We start from the raw sequence: 18,028 nt of genomic DNA, 5'->3' as shown, positions 1-18,028 counted from the left end.
ATGGGAATAAAAGACCACCTCACCTGTCTTCTGAAAAACCTGTATGCAAGTCAAGAAGCAACGAGTAGAACAGGACATGGAACAACTGACTGGTTCAAAATTGAGAAAGGAATCCGGCAATGATATATATTGTCACCCTCTTTATTTATCCTACAGTATATACAGAGTACATCATGCAAAATGCCAGGATCGACGAATCACAATCAGGAATTAAGAATGCAGGGAGAAATATCAACAACCTGAGATATGCAGACGATACCACACTAATGGCAGAAAGTGACAAAGAACTAAAAAGTCTCCTAATGAAGGTGAAAAGGAGGAAAGGGCAAAAGCTGGCCTGAAAGTTAACATTAAGAAAATTAACATCATGGCAACCGGTCTCATCACTACCTGGCAAATAGAAGAAGAAATGGAAACAGTGACAGATTTTATCTTCCTAGGCTCCAGGATTACACCAGACAGTGACTGTAGCCATGAAATTAAGAGAAGCTTGCTTCTTCGGAGGAAAGCAATGGCAAACCTAGACAACATTAAAAAAGGAGAGACATCACCCTACCAACAAAGTGCCGTATAGCCAAAGCTATGGTATTCCCAGTAGTAACCTATAGCTATGAAAGTTGGACCATAAGGAAGGCTGAAAGCTGAAGAATTAATGCTTTTGAAATATGGTGTTGAAGAAGATTCTTGAAAGTCCCTTGAATGGTAAGAAGGTCAAACCAGTCAATCCTAAAGGAAATCAACCCTGAATATTTTGGCCACTTAATGTGAAGAGAGGACTCATTGGAAAATCCCCCAATGCTGGGAAACATGGAGGGAAAAAGGAGAAGAGGACGACAGAAAACAAGATGGATAGATAGCATCATTGAAACAATGAACATGAAGTTAAGCAAACTCCGGGAGGCAGTGGAGGACAGAAAAGCCTGGCGCACTATGGTTCATGAGATCATGAAGAGTTGGATACGACTAAACGACTGAACAACAACAGTATTGCAATACATATACCATACTGTTAAAATTCATCCATTTATTATAAAATCATAAAAGAATATGACACATTTTGTCTGACAACATGACAAAAATTGTGTTTTATGCATACCGACATGCAGTACATGGAAAAAATACATGAAGATGATTCACATGAGCTTCACTAAATATCTTTATTCATCCCCCTCCACTTAACATAACCCCATAAAGTAGCATCTGCTTGGGAGGAGTAATCATGCCACCTTTCTTGGGTCTCCACCCCCAGATTCTGTGAAACTATATATAACAATTAATATACATTTAGTGAGAGCCATGAGTGTGTACATAAGAATTTTTACACAATATCCTTTTCTTTTTATTCAATAATTGTACACGATTGGAATTAGAAGCCTAGGGATCACCAGCCACACCTGTGTATGGTTAGTCCCCAGGCACCTGAGTCCAATCACTGCTTAAGTAGCTATTCTGCCTGAGAGAACATATGTAATGCTTCTGCTGTGAATTTATAGGATGAATTTGTATGTGCTTAATACAGTGCTACTGATTATAATTATAGGATGATTTGTTCAATGGAGCATGCAACTATAGAGGATAGTGAGAGCTTTTTGTGAAACATTTACTACTTCCTAGCCATATGTAAATACTTTAATGTCAATAGTCTGGCCACAGGGTTACTTTAAAATGTATGCCCATTATTTAAACTCCATAAACACAGTGTTACCACAGTTGAGGTGATATTCATTGGGGAGAGTGCTGTGCCAAATGAAGGTTACTATGCCAGGTAAGTATTATAATGGCAGGTCTCAAAAAACTGTTTTTCTGCGCTGTGGAAGTAGTTTCCCTCTAGGTAAATTACACTGATAATCAATCTTGTGAGTCAACCAGCTGAAAACTGTCCACAACTCGCCATAATCAGTCGGTAAATTTAAAACAACTGAACCATATGGACTAAGGTCTTCAGAAGCCCTATAAATATACAGATGCCTAAATGTTTTCCACTGCGCTTTCTATACAGATCTTTTTGAACCTGGTACCCTTGAACATTTATTTACATCCATTGGAGAGAGTCCAACACATACAGAGCTACAGTTTTAATCAAGACAAGAAGTAAAAATAACACTTTTTTGCATAGTGCAATTGACACAAATTTCAGGGGTTAAATGTTATGTATGTTATTAGCTAAAATGAAGCAGAGGAGGAACTCTAGGAATTTAAAATGTAATAGCCAAACCAAAAAAAATGACTGTGACATTAAAGCTGTGATTGGAAATCACATTGTACTTAGTATGCAGCATTTCAACTTTTAGGTAAAACTGCTGCATAAAGGGCACCATAAAACACAGTGAGTCAGTTCAAAACCCTCATTTGTCAAGAATACAAACAAAGGATAAAGGCACAGTGCACTATATTGAAGTTTTGCTTTGAAGCCATAGAACGAAAGATCAAATATTTAAAGGATCAGTAGTTTGTTTGTATTTTTAAGACAAATAAGACTTTTTGGTGCATGACAGCTTTAATATTTTTCCTATGTATTTTGAATTGTGTAGTTAGGGATAGACTAAGAAGAAATAGTGGCAAAAAAATATTCATTAAGGTTATATGTAAAAAAAATGTTTTCCCTATTAGGAGAAAAGTAAATATACTGCATAAGTAATCTGATTGGTATAATAATGCTTATAAAAACAGTACCCTAGTCATCCCTACTTGCACTACAAAGCCACAATGAAAGTGTGTTCACCATAAGAGGTACAATTAATGTATATGCACACATATGGGTGAATCAATAGACTCTGCCTACCACATCTCACCTTGATGCTATGTGACTTTTATTTCTCTTTAATCTATTTGCATGGATTTCACAGTGTTTACTTACAGATAAGTAGCTAACCTGGCGTAGGCAGGGGTGTATGTAAATTTAAATCTGCATTGCTGCAATCAGCTAATGTTATTTATAGTCTGTCTATTGTTCAACTTCCCCTAATTCCAGCCTACCTGTCAGTTCTCCCTTATGTCAGAAGTAGTGATGTCGCGAACCTAAAATTCGCCGTTCGCGAACGGCGAACGCGAACATCGGCAAATGTTCGCGAACCGGCGAACCGGGCGAACCGCCATAGACTTCAATAGGCAGGCGAATTTTAAAACACACAGGGACTCTTTCTGGCCACAATAGTGATGGAAAAGTTGTTTCAAGGGGACTAACACCTGGACTGTGGCATGCCGGAGAGGGATCACGCAAAAAAAAGTTCTTAAAAATTATAATTTTTTGATAGAGAGCCAATTATTGGAAAAATTAAAAAAAAATAAAAATAAAAAATTTCTTTGGATTTAGCATCTGGGGGGTCTAAAAGGTGTACCTGTGAAGTTTCAGCTCTGTAGCATGTCCAGAACCCCTAAAAAACAGCATTTTTCTTATATTTTCAGGGATATGGCTTCTCTGCGGCTGGCTTTTTCTCTTGCAGGCATTTAGCGGGCATTTTTTTAGGCAGGCATGTAATTTTTTGTATTTAGTGTCTGGGGGGTCTAAAAAGTGTACCTGTCAAGTTTCAGCTCTGTAGCATGTCCAGAACCCCTAAAAAACAGCATTTTTCTTATATTTTCAGGAATACGGCTTCTCTGCGGCTGGCTTTTTTTCTTGCAGGCATTTAGCGGGCATTTTTTTAGGCAGGCATGTCATTTTTTGTATTTAGTGTCTGGGGGGTCTAAAAAGTGTACCTGTCAAGTTTCAGCTCTGTAGCATGTCCAGAACCCCTAAAAAACAGCATTTTTCTTATATTTTCAGGAATACGGCTTCTCTGCAATTGGCTTTTTCTCTTGCAGGCATTTAGCGGGCATTTTTTTAGGCAGGCATGTAATTTTTTGTATTTAGTGTCTGAGGGGTCTAAAAAGTGTACCTGTCAAGTTTCAGCTCTGTAGCATGTCCAGAACCCCTAAAAAACAGCATTTTTCTTATATTTTCAGGAATATGGCTTCTCTGCGGCTGGCTTTTTTTCTTGCAGGCATTTAGCGGGCATATTTTTAGGCAGGCATGTAATTTTTTGTATTTAGTGTCTGAGGGGTCTAAAAAGTGTACCTGTCAAGTTTCAGCTCTGTAGCATGTCCAGAACCCCTAAAAAACAGCATTTTTCTTATATTTTCAGGAATATGGCTTCTCTGCGGCTGGCTTTTTTTCTTGCAGGCATTTAGCGGGCATATTTTTAGGCAGGCATGTAATTTTTTGTATTTAGTGTCTGAGGGGTCTAAAAAGTGTACCTGTCAAGTTTCAGCTCTGTAGCATGTCCAGAACCCCTAAAAAACAGCATTTTTCTTATATTTTCAGGAATATGGCTTCTCTGCGGCTGGCTTTTTTTCTTGCAGGCATTTAGCGGGCATTTTTTTAGGCAGGCATGTAATTTTTTGTATTTAGTGTCTGAGGGGTCTAAAAAGTGTACCTGTCAAGTTTCAGCTCTGTAGCATGTCCAGAACCCCTAAAAAACAGCATTTTTCTTATATTTTCAGGAATATGGCTTCTCTGCGGCTGGCTTTTTTTCTTGCAGGCATTTAGCGGGCATATTTTTAGGCAGGCATGTAATTTTTTGTATTTAGTGTCTGGGGGGTCTAAAAAGTGTACCTGTCAAGTTTCAGCTCTGTAGCATGTCCAGAACCCCTAAAAAACCGCATTTTTCTTATATTTTCAGGAATACGGCTTCTCTGCGGCGGGCTTTTTCTCTTGCAGGCATATATATCAGTGGTGGGTGGGCAGTGGCACAGTACACTCTCTGTGGACCTGACAGCAGTCACTGGCACCCAGGCAACTGCAATTTAAAAAATATATATATATTTTTTTACTTTGCAAGCTGCTGTGCCACTTTATATATCAGTGGTGGGTGGGCAGTGGCACAGTACACTCTCTGTGGACCTGACAGCAGTCACTGGCACCCAGGCAACTGCAATTTAAAAAATATATATATATTTTTTTACTTTGCAAGCTGCTGTGCCACTTTATATATCAGTGGTGGGTGGGCAGTGGCACAGTACACTCTCTGTGGACCTGACAGCAGTCACTGGCACCCAGGCAACTGCAATTTAAAAAAATATATATTTTTTTTTACTTTGCAAGCTGCTGTGCCACCTTATATATCAGTGGTGGGTGGGCAGTGGCACAGTACACTCTCTGTGGACCTGACAGCAGTCACTGGCACCCAGGCAACTGCAATTTTAAAAAAATATATTTTATTTTACTTTGCAAGCTGCTGTGCCACCTTATATATCAGTGGTGGGTGGGCAGTGGCACAGTACACTCTCTGTGGACCTGACAGCAGTCACTGGCACCCAGGCAACTGCAATTAAAAAAAATATATATATTTTTTTACTTTGCAAGCTGCTGTGCCACCTTATATATCAGTGGTGGGTGGGCACACAGTGGCACTGCAGTGGGCACAGTACACTCTGTGGACCTGACAGTAACTGGCAGCCCAGGCAACTGCAATAATAAAAAATATTTTTTTTTTTTCAATTTATTGCAACAAGATGCTGTGCCACCGTATATATATCAGTGGTGGGCAGTGCACTGCAGTGGGTACAGTGCACTCTGTGGACCTGACACAGCACTCACTGCAATTATGACAGAGGAAAAAAAAAATATTTTTTAAAATGCAAGGTACTGTGCCTGTGCCACCCGAAATGAGTGTGGTGTGCACACAGTACAGTCTGTGGTAGGTCTGTGGCCTCTCACACACAGCGGGCAGGCAACTGCAGTGTACAATAGATATATATAGATATATATATATAAAGAAAAAACTCTATTACCTTACCAGCCCTTAAAAGGGCTTTTGGGGACACTATATATATATATATATATGTATATATATAAATAAATAAAATCCTCAATTACCAGCCCTTAAAAGGGCTTTTGGGGACACTAGATAGATATAGATATATATATATATATAAGAAGAAACAACTCAATTACCAGCCCTTAAAAGGGCTTTTGGGGACGCTAGGTATATATATATATATATATATATATATATATAAAAAAAAAAAAACACAAATACCAGCCCTTAGAAGGGCTTTTTGGGGTGCTGATATTACAGCAGTAGTGGACCAAGAACACTGCAAGACCAGGAACACTGACTAACTGTCCCTAGCTTAACAGCAGCAGCAGCAGCAGCAGCTCTCCCTACTCTCACTACACACACTGCTTCAGAATGATCTAAGATGGATGCTGCCTTTGCTTATTTATAGGAGGTGGGAGGGTGTGGGAGGGAGGTACGCTGATTGGCTGGAAATGTGTCTGCTGACTGTAAAGTTCAGGGTCAAAGTTTGCCTCAATGATGTCTTATGGGGGGCGGACCGAACATCGCATATGTTCGCCGGCAGCGGCGAACGCGAACATGCTAAGTTCGCCGGGAACTGTTCGCCGGCGAACAGTTCTATACATCTCTAGTCAGAAGGTGGCACTGTAAGATCACACAGTAGGTCTGAATTATTATGCATATCTTTTCCTAGCCCACCACTAGGAGTTTCGTGTGCCAGTGGTGCATTATGGGAAAAGGTATAACTATTTGGGGTTGGCTAGTACAAGATCACTGCCCCCCCCCCCCATCCCAGGCTCTGGCCTGAGAAGGGTACATGTGCTGGAACTGCTTTTTTAGACCTGTCTGCCTTAAGCAGCCTGGATGTGCTTAGGCCTAGAGCTGAGCCCTGTAACTGCTTCTGCCTGAATACAGGATTGAGGCTGGGTTCACACTGCTCCGACATGAAAGTCAGGAGACTTCCGCTCCTACTTTGCCCTATGACTTCATGTCCGACTCCCATGGTACTTCAATAAACAGGATCCAATTTTGATCCAACAATACCAGGCCTTTTGACTCTGGTATGAATCTTGAGGGGGGGACCGAACACTAAGATTAAAAAAAAATGGCATGGGGTCCCCCCTCCAAGACCATACCAGACCCTTCGGTCTTGCATTCATTTTAAGGGAAACCCCCACGCCAATAAAAAAAAAAAAAATGGTGTGGGCCCCACTCCCACCCCAAAGCACTTGTCCCCATGGGGACAAGTGCCTCTTCCCGACAACCCTGAGCGGTGGTTGTGGGGGTCTGTGGGCGGGAGGCTTATCAGAGTCTGGAAGCCCCCTTTACCAAGGGGGCCCTCAGTTCCCAGCATCCCACCCCATGTGAATTAGTATAGAGTACATTGTACCCCTACTCATTCACCCAAAAAAAAGTGTAAAAAATAAATAATACCAGTACACAGGTCCTTTATTAAAGTAGACCTAATGTGTCTTCTTCCTCCGATTTGTTCTCGCTTTGGTTCTTCCCTCTCCAGTGATGTCTTCTTCCTCCGGTTCTTCTTGCTACACTCATGTCTTCCTTCTCTGGTTCTTTCTCTGCTGTCTTCTTTCTCTGGTTCTTCTCTCTTCACTTTCTTCTTCCTCTGGTTTTTCCTCCAGTTCTTCTCCCGATTCTAGCTCCTGCGGTTGTGTTAGTAATGTTTGTGACATTACTTATATAGCCACACGGTGACGTCATCTGGAGACCCTGCCCCTTGTGACGTCCCCTCCCCAGAATGCCTCCGGACGGTGATGTCACACTTGTTCAAGGGGGCTGCCAGGTTCCGATAAGCCCCCCGCCACAAACCCCTACAAGCACTGCTCAGGGTTGTCGGGAAGAGGCACTTGTCCCCATGGGAACAAGTGCTTTGGGGTGGTAATGGGGCCCCACACCATTTATTTTTTTTATTGACGTGGGGGTTTATGCTGCATCTTGCCTGCGGTGACGCTGGTCACCTATTGAGCTTCTCACTGTCTATGTGGCTAAGGATCCTCTGCTCCTATATCAGTTTCCATCTGAGTTCCTATTTGTATCTGGACTCCAGCCGCATGCAGATCTGGGAGTAGGCATTTTCCACCTCTGACCCACCATACAGGGGATCAGTTTCTCTTCATTGAGGATTTTTCCTCTTTTCTCTTGAAACCCACAGGCAAGGTCTGGAACTAGCACTTTGATTTTATCATTCAGCAAACAGAATTTTCAACACAATCACAGATGGTAACAATATCTGCAGCATTCAGCTAATTACCCCTGAAGAAGAAGTGTATCCCAGCTTCGAAACACGTTGGGTACCCTGTTGCTGCCTTTTTGTATCATCTATATCTGTGCTGTGTTTTTATGGCACTGTTTGCTCCTTTTCTCGATGTTATTGTTCTATGTTGTATGCATTTCATTTTTGTATAATAAATGATAATTTTTATTATTTTTGTTTCATTTTGCGTGCCTTAAAAGTCCCAACCCCTTAGGGGATGCCCTTTTTGTACCATTGAACCCTGGGATGTGGCACCTTTTTTGCTAGAGGCTTTGTTATGGACTAATCATGTTCTCGAGGCCTCTCAAGGAAGTAGAAAACAGGAAAAGTTTGACATTCTGGACAGCAGGGTACTGAACAGGAACAGGAGGACACTTCAGACAGCAGCATACAACACATTGCAGCACACATGACTTTGGGAGATTTTTATCACTCTCAACCCAGATGCAGAAGCAGCAGTCACATGGCTCAGCAACAAAGCTTCTAGTCAAGTGGAGAAAAGAAGTGCCTACTAAGTGTAGTATTAAAGCACAACACGTTTATTCAGAATATTCACAACTCACATGTAGAAAATCTTGAGCATGGCATGTCATGATAGTATATATCAGTTGTATCCCTGGTAGGTCCTGTTCTGTCCTAGACTCAGCTGCAAGGGCTGATTCGGAAGTGACGTCAGGGGGTTGTGGTGCGCGTTTGGAGCATGCGTGCTCCAAACATCCACCAATTCCCTCTGATGTCACTTCCACTCCATGCCTGAGCTGTCACTGGAGTACCAGCGTCTGGCCATTGAGCCAAAAAATGGCCAGATGCTGACTATACCCGGCGTGGCCATGGTACCCTGCCGGTGCCCTTGCAGCTGACCCTAGGACACAGCAGGACCGACCAGGGATAGAGCAGGTACATACTATTATGACATGCCATGCCCAAGACTCCCTACATGTGAGTTGTGAATCTTCTGAATAACTGTGTTGTGCTTTTATACTACACTTAATAGGTGCTGCTTTTTTCCCCTTGATTTCTAAGAAGCCACTTTTACTCTCACAGGTTGGCAGCCACCGTGTAGTCCCACCGTGAAGTTCTTCAAAGACTTCCTCCCCAGCCTCCCCTTTTTTTTTACATTACAGACTGAATATCATTGGACTCACTATAGCCTTTTGCATTGTTTGTTTCCCTCCCTCGGGCTTATCATCCTCTAGCTCAGTGCACCACTTTTTTGTTCTTGTCTTTCTAAAAGTTCCAAGTCAGCAGACAGCTCAGCTCCCTGCAGCAGTCTCTCAGCAGCACATGGTCAAGCAGCTTTCTAAGCACATCACTTACGGTCCTGAACCCCTCACTCCTGGACTCTAGCAACAGCAGTGGCATTGGAAGTTCTGTCCCCTGGCTCACCGCAGCACTTCCCAGGCACTTACACTTTACTCAGGCACCCACTTTACCTGCAGCTTCCATTTCCTGTACTACCATAATGTCTTCCGCTTCACATCTCTAGGATGCCCGTTCCCCACATGGGTCCTGACGTTCACTGTTTCTTTGGGCAGTGGAAAGGCTTAAAGAGACACTAAACTTATTTTTTTACATCAATTCTTCTAAAATATTAAGTATAGCATTAGTGTTTTTTGTATGTTTTTTTTAACTCCCTTACTGTTTGTTTTCAGGGTATTTTTTTCATCCTGGGCACATTCCCTATCCTTAACTGATACACCTCACTGCTACTAGCGTAGAATGAGCAGTGCCATTATTTCTGTTCACATGCTCAGCTCTATGCATACTTCAAGTCTCCAAGTTTGCATGTAGATGTGTAGTCCATCTCAGGGGGAAAGGGTGTCTACATTTATATACACAAGGGGTATGAAGAACAATTGTAGCCACCCTAGTGCATGAAGTCTGAAAATAGCAGAAACAAAGCTTGCATTTGAGAGATGAAACAAACCAAGAAAGAGGGAAGGTACATGCTACTTATAATTAAACATACTGCATTTATTTTACTTTAAAAAAAAAAAAAGGGAGTTTAGTATAACTTTAACTTCCTGTTGTATGGACCAGTGTTTCTCAACTCCGGTCCTCAGGGCACACCAACAGGCCAGATTTTAATTATTATCTTGGGGAGATGCAGACTAGAATACTGCAATCACTGAGCAGCAAATGATATCACCTGTGACGTATTTCAGTTTTCTTGCAAACCTGGCCTGTTAGTGTGCCCTGAGCACCGTAGTTGAGAAACACTGGTATGGACAACCACCATCCTCCTTGGCCAGTTGGCCAAAAGAATCCTCCAATTTCTGTTGCTTAAGGCGTGTCAAGTACAGAATAGAACAGAAGCCAATGAAAATCTTAAGAGTCCTCTCTTCCTTTCTAGATTCAGGGAAAAGAAAAAAAAATCCATGCAGAGGAATTGATTTGCATTGCTGGGTGGCATAAAAGGAGCCCAACCAGTGCTACATACTCCATATGCATCGTAATATTAATAGACAGAAGTAATACTAATTTGTACCATTGGGAGTTCTGAATTACACTCTGTTCAAAGAATGAGCACACGTTTTCTATTGTGTACTGAGGCCTAACATTTGGTGAATCGTTATTTTAAGGAATGCTATGACTTCCACTGTTTTTTAATATCAAATTTTACTTTAGTTACTTTACTTAAGTTTTAATCACATAGTCTAGTGACAAACTGTAATGTAAAGCAGCCAAAAAGAAATCAGACAAACTGTTTTACCGTGGCTGCTATAGGTCATGGCTTTGCTCTGCCTTTTGAAGTAAAGCCATTTTTTCTCCATGTTTTACTTTTAACATTTGTATCTCAACTAAATTGCTCCATGTCATCTTTGAACAATACCAGCCCAGCTTCTTTTTCTACTCTTGTTATACATATCATATTTATAGAATTTGACAAAAACCAGAAAGCTTTGAATATAAGTGTTACATGCCTTATATTCCTGCTAACTGTACGACTGTGACAAATGCACTAAGCGCTTTCCCAGCCACATCCAGAAGGCAGGTTCAGTGGCTGGACATTCTTAACCAACATTCAGTAAAGCAATATTGGATTCATCTGGATTTTATTGATCTCTTCCCTTGTGCACTCACGTTGCTGTCTGCAGTCTGCATTACACAGTGACTTGCTATGTAACATTATTTTACAGCTCTAAATGGCAGAACATTTAAAGGGCTTATTTGTATGGTAGCAGAATTATCACCATTTGTGGAGTGGCGGCTGAAAAAAGTGTTAAGTGCTTCAAGTTAGGAATCCTTTTATTGACTAAGGATGTTTTTAGAAAAGAAAGAGAGTTCTCATTTACAAATGAAAGAAGGCTTAAAAGATTTTAGCCCAGCTGGGTAAATAAATACATATGGACTGCATTTTTAGCGGCATAAGCCAGGTTCTTCTCTAGCAGGATTAATAGTCTTGCCTGAGTTCAGTAAATACAAACGGTTATGGGTAATGTAAAAAAGAAGTTACAATCTGAGAATCCTTTTAATAGGAAGGGTTGTTCAATGTGTATTTGATACATGGACAAGCATTCTGATGAATGGTATGTTTCTGCAGTGATTAAAAGAGCTATGTACTGTTTCTGTATATCCAGGCAAATGATCTCAGGATCTTTAATCAGTGGCCAAAGATATGATAACATCGAGAAACTATAAGAACCACATTTGTCTTCTAGATTGGAAACACAATACTTGTCTTCCATGTTTTACATTCACTCTGCTGCAATAGTACATTACACAGTGATAGTTTACTTATCAAATCATCATAAATGTGAGTAGCATTAGTAGGAATGATTTATATCAATAATCATACTTTATGACACTTTTTTTTTAAATGGTGTATTTGTGCATTTTTATATTATTTTTCCTTTTTGCACATATACAGATCCAGACTTTTACACCGGTAGACATACAGTATATGCACATTTAGTTCCAACCAGTTTTTAGCGGTGTGACATTTCTGTTATCAGTAGTTCCAGACAGCACCATAGGCGTATGTTTGTAGTGATCTTTATGTGATTGTATGTTTGCACCTGTAATGATTGCTATATGATCATCGCCAACTGACACTTGTATTATGTTAATATATATTCTAATGTTAGGCTGCTCAAGCAGTAGGACACATTGTTTGTGAGCATGGCACTCATTTTTCATGAAACCTATCCTTCTGCTGCAACCTACAAACTTTTTACCTAGACTGCACCTAGTTCCCCTATAGACATCAGCAGACCAGCTTTGGAATTTCTGAGAGGGAATTCAAGCTGGAGTGATTCAGGCAGGAAGACAAAGGATGGGATTTGGCTCCACCTCTGACAGATGGTATTTAGGGTTGAGCGAACACGGACTGTATTATTCGTGTTCGTACCGAATAATTGGATTTTTGTTACCCGAACACGGACCCGAAAACTTTACTGTATGTTCGGGTAAAAATCTGTGTTCGGTCGTTTTATTTCCGGGTTTTGCATGCATTGGCGCGCTTTTCATGGCGGGCTTTCAACAGCCAATCAACAAGCGTTTAACTGGTGTGCCTTAAGCCATCCCAGCCATGCCTACAAATGTATTAGTAGCTGTGATTGGCCATCTGAAGCATGTGACCAAGTCTTTATAAGTCCGAGGCAGCGCCGCTGCGTCATTCTGCTGTGTTAGTTCAGGGACAAAGCACACATCATATGTGCTGGCTGCTGATTAGGGACAGACAGGAAAAAAAAACATTTGTGTCCGGATAGAATTGAGGGACAGGTCGGAGAGAGTTAGGCAGGGCGAGTTGTAGGCATTTTAGGGCGAGGCTGCTGATTTTTAGGGTCAGTTTTCTACGATCGATTTTGCTGTGTGGGAGGGGTTTTCAGTGACCGATCTACGATCTTATCAATCCTTTTAGGGAGAGGCTGCTGCTGATTTTTAGGGTCAGTTCTCTACGATCGATTTAGCTGTGTGGGAGGGGTTTTCAGTGACCGATCTACGATCTTATCAATCCTTTTAGGGAGAGGCTGCTGCTGATTTTTAGGGTCAGTTTTCTACGATCGATTTTGCTGTGTGGGAGGGGTTTTCAGTGACCGATCTACGATCTTATCAATCCATTTAGGGAGAGGCTGGAGATAGGCAGGTGTCAGTGGTCCACATCGATTTTGCTGTGTGTGGGGTGCAGTGAACACAATTTTTTTTGCCCACTGAGGAGGAGGGAGAAAAGTATTTTTCTATCAGTCACTGTGTGCAGCATTTTTCCTTCAGCTGTGCTGTGCTGACTGATCATACACTGCTGTGTTCAGTTCACATGTGCTATTATTGAGTGGTTTCAAAAATCATACACTTTTTTCTATTCCACTATTCAATATACAGCCTTGGGTTAAAAAAATTAAATTGTGGCCTGCAGCAGAGCTGAATGATATTTGGGGTTTTTGGGGTTCATCTCATACTTCTGAAGATTTGAGGGTGCTGCCTGTTCCAAACTCCTCTTACTCCTCATCCAGCCTTTTAGGGGTACAAACAATAGTAATTGGGGCCTAGTGTGGTTTTGTACGTGTGAGATACATACACTTTTTTTGATCATATTTTCTATTCCGCTATTCAATAAAAACCTTTGGGGAACAGTTAAATTGCGGCATAGTCTGTGTTGGTACGTGTGAGATCCACCTTTCCAAGTTTTTGGGGTTCATCTCATACTTCTGAAGATTTAAGGGTGCTGCCTGTTCCAAACTCCTCCTACTCCTCATCCAGCCTTTTAGGGGTACAAACAATAGTAATTGGGGCCTAGTGTGGTTTTGTACGTGTGAGATACATACACTTTTTTTGATCATATTTTCTATTCCGCTATTCAATAAAAACCTTTGGGGAACAGTTAAATTGCGGGATAGTCTGTGTTGGTAGGTGTGAGATCCACCTTTCCAAGTTTTTGGGGTTCATCTCATACTTCTGAAGATTTGAGGGTGATGCCTGTTCCAAACTCCTCCTACTCCTCATCCAGCCTTTTAGGGGTACAAACAATAGTAATTGGGGCCTAGTGTGGTTCTGTACGTGTGAGATACATACACTTTTTTTGATCATATTTTCTATTCCGCTATTCAATAAAAACCTTTGGGTATCAATTAAATTGCGGGATAGTCTGTGTTGGTACGTGTGCGATACACCTTTCCAAGTTTTTGGGGTTCATCTCATACTTCTGAAGATTTGAGGGTGCTGCCTGTTCCAAACTCCTCCTACTCCTCATCCAGCCTTTTAGGGGTACAAACAATAGTAATTGGGGCCTAGTGTGGTTTTGTACGTGTGAGATACATACACTTTTTTTGATCATATTTTCTATTCCGCTATTCAATAAAAACCTTTGGGGAACAGTTAAATTGCGGGATAGTCTGTGTTGGTAGGTGTGAGATCCACCTTTCCAAGTTTTTGGGGTTCATCTCATACTTCTGAAGATTTGAGGGTGATGCCTGTTCCAAACTCCTCCTACTCCTCATCCAGCCTTTTAGGGGTACAAACAATAGTAATTGGGGCCTAGTGTGGTTCTGTACGTGTGAGATACATACACTTTTTTTGATCATATTTTCTATTCCGCTATTCAATAAAAACCTTTGGGTATCAATTAAATTGCGGGATAGTCTGTGTTGGTACGTGTGCGATACACCTTTCCAAGTTTTTGGGGTTCATCTCATACTTCTGAAGATTTGAGGGTGCTGCCTGTTCCAAACTCCTCCTACTCCTCATCCAGCCTTTTAGGGGTACAAACAATAGTAATTGGGGCCTAGTGTGGTTTTGTACGTGTGAGATACATACACTTTTTTTGATCATATTTTCTATCCCGCTATTCAATAAAAACCTTTGGGGAACAGTTAAATTGCGGGATAGTCTGTGTTGGTAGGTGTGAGATCCACCTTTCCAAGTTTTTGGGGTTCATCTCATACTTCTGAAGATTTGAGGGTGATGCCTGTTCCAAACTCCTCCTACTCCTCATCCAGCCTTTTAGGGGTACAAACAATAGTAATTGGGGCCTAGTGTGGTTCTGTACGTGTGAGATACATACACTTTTTTTGATCATATTTTCTATTCTGCTATTCAATAAAAACCTTTGGGTATCAATTAAATTGCGGGATAGTCTGTGTTGGTACGTGTGCGATACACCTTTCCAAGTTTTTGGGGTTCATCTCATACTTCTGAAGATTTGAGGGTGCTGCCTGTTCCAAACTCCTCCTACTCCTCATCCAGCCTTTTAGGGGTACAAACAATAGTAATTGGGGCCTAGTGTGGTTTTGTACGTGTGAGATACATACACTTTTTTTGATCATATTTTCTATCCCGCTATTCAATAAAAACCTTTGGGGAACAGTTAAATTGCGGGATAGTCTGTGTTGGTAGGTGTGAGATCCACCTTTCCAAGTTTTTGGGGTTCATCTCATACTTCTGAAGATTTGAGGGTGATGCCTGTTCCAAACTCCTCCTACTCCTCATCCAGCCTTTTAGGGGTACAAACAATAGTAATTGGGGCCTAGTGTGGTTCTGTACGTGTGAGATACATACACTTTTTTTGATCATATTTTCTATTCTGCTATTCAATAAAAACCTTTGGGTATCAATTAAATTGCGGGATAGTCTGTGTTGGTACGTGTGCGATACACCTTTCCAAGTTTTTGGGGTTCATCTCATACTTCTGAAGATTTGAGGGTGCTGCCTGTTCCAAACTCCTCCTACTCCTCATCCTGCCTTTAGGGGTACAAACAATAGTAATTGGGGCCAAGTGTGGTTCTGTACGTGTGAGATACATACACTTTTTTTGATCATATTTTCTATTCCGCTATTCAATAAAAACCTTTGGGTATTAATTAAATTGCGGGATAGTCTGTGTTGGTACGTGTGAGATACACCTTTCCAATTTTTGGGGCGCATCTCATACTGCCGAGGATTTGAGGGTGCTTCAGTCTGCCTCCTACCTGTTCTGAACTCCTCCTACTCCTCATCCTGCCTTTAAGGTACAAAAAATTGTGATCGGGGCCTAGATTGTGTTTGTACATGTGAGATACACCGTTTTGTAAAATTTGTCCTATTCCGCTATTCAATATACACCCTGTTTGAGTGTAAAAAATTAAATTGCGGGATAGTCTGTATCGCTACATGTGAGATACACCTTTTTAAATTTGTTTGGCGCATCTCCTTCTACCGCCGAGGATTGCAGGGCGCTTCAGTTTGCCTCCTGTTCCCAACTCCTCCTACTCCTCTTCCTTATCCTGCCTTTCGGGTTCAAAAAATTGTAATCGGGGCCTAGTTTGTGTTTGTACGTGTGAGATACACTGTTTTGTAAAATTTGTCCTATTCCGCTATTCAATATACACCCTGTTTGAGGGTAAAAAATAAATTGCGGGATAGTCTGTATCGCTACATGTGAGATACACCTTTTTAAATTTGTTTGGCGCATCTCCTTCTACCGCCAAGGATTGCAGGGCGCTTCAGTTTCCCTCCTGTTCCCAACTCCTCCTACTCCTCTTCCTTATCCTGCCTTTAGGGTACAAAAAATTGTAATCGGGGCCTAGTCTGTGTTTGTACGTGTGAGATACACCGTATTATAACATTTTTCCTATTCCAATATTCAATATACACCCTTTTGGAGTGTAAGAAAATTCAATTACGGCATAGTCTGTATCGGTACGTGTGAGATACACCTTTTAAATTTGTTTGGCGCATCTTCTTCCACCGCCAAGGATTGCAGGGCGCTTCAGTTTGCCTCCTGTTCCCAACTCCTCCTACTCCTCTTCCTCATCCTCCCTTTAGGGTACAAAAAATTTTAATCGGGGCCTAGTCTGTGTTTGTACGTGTGAGATACACCGTTTTTTTATCCTTTTTCCTATTCCGCTATTCAATATACACCCTTTTGGGGTAAAAAACATTAAATTGCAGCATAGTTTGCATATTTGACTGTCAGATACACCCGTGCGATACTGTTGTTGTTTTGTTCCGCTATTCAATAAACACCTTTTTTGATCATATTTTCTATTCCGCTATTCAATAAAAACCTTTGGGTATCAATTAAATTGCGGGATAGTCTGTGTTGGTATGTGTGCGATACACCTTTCCAAGTTTTTGGGGTTCATCTCATACTTCTGAAGATTTGAGGGTGCTGCCTGTTCAAAAACCCTCCTACTCCTCATCCTGCCTTTAGTGGTACAAACAATAGTAATTGGGGCCTAGTGTGGTTCTGTACGTGTGAGATACATACACTTTTTTTTTATCATATTTTCTATTCCGCTATTTAATCAAAACCTTTGGGTATAAACAATTAAATTGCGGGATAGTCTGTGTCGGTACGTGTGAGATACACCTTTCCAATTTTTGGGGCGCATCTCATACTGCCGAGGATTTGAGGGTGCTTCAGTCTGCCTCCTGCCTGTTCTGAACTCCTCCTACTCCTCATCCTGCCTTTAAGGTACAAAAAATTGTAATCGGGGCCTAGATTGTGTTTGTACGTGTGAGATACACCGTTTTGTAAAATTTGTCCTATTCCGCTATTCAATATACACCCTGTTTGAGTGTAAAAAATTAAATTGCGGGATAGTCTGTATCGCTACATGTGAGATACACCTTTTTAAATTTGTTTGGCGCATCTCCTTCTACCGCCGAGGATTGCAGGGCGCTTCAGTTTGCCTCCTGTTCCAAACTCCTCCTACTCCTCTTCCTTATCCTGCCTTTCGGGTTCAAAAAATTGTAAATGGGGCCTAGTTTGTGTTTGTACGTGTGACATACACCGTTTTGTAAAATTTGTCCTATTCCGCTATTCAATATACACCCTGTTTGAGTGTAAAAAATTAAATTGCGGGATAGTCTGTATCGCTACATGTGAGATACACCTTTTTAAATTTGTTTGGCGCATCTCCTTCTACCGCAGAGGATTGCAGGGCGCTTCAGTTTGCCTCCTGTTCCTAACTCCTCCTACTCCTCTTCCTCATCCTGCCTTTAGGGTACAAAAAATTGTAATCGGGGCCTAGTCTGTGTTTGTACGTGTGAGATACACCGT

The sequence above is a fragment of the Pelophylax lessonae genome (genome assembly GCF_965119305.1).
Source record: "Pelophylax lessonae genome assembly, chromosome: 1".
Classification (NCBI taxonomy): Eukaryota; Metazoa; Chordata; class Amphibia; order Anura; family Ranidae; genus Pelophylax; species Pelophylax lessonae.
Note: the sequence above shows the minus strand (reverse complement) of the source record.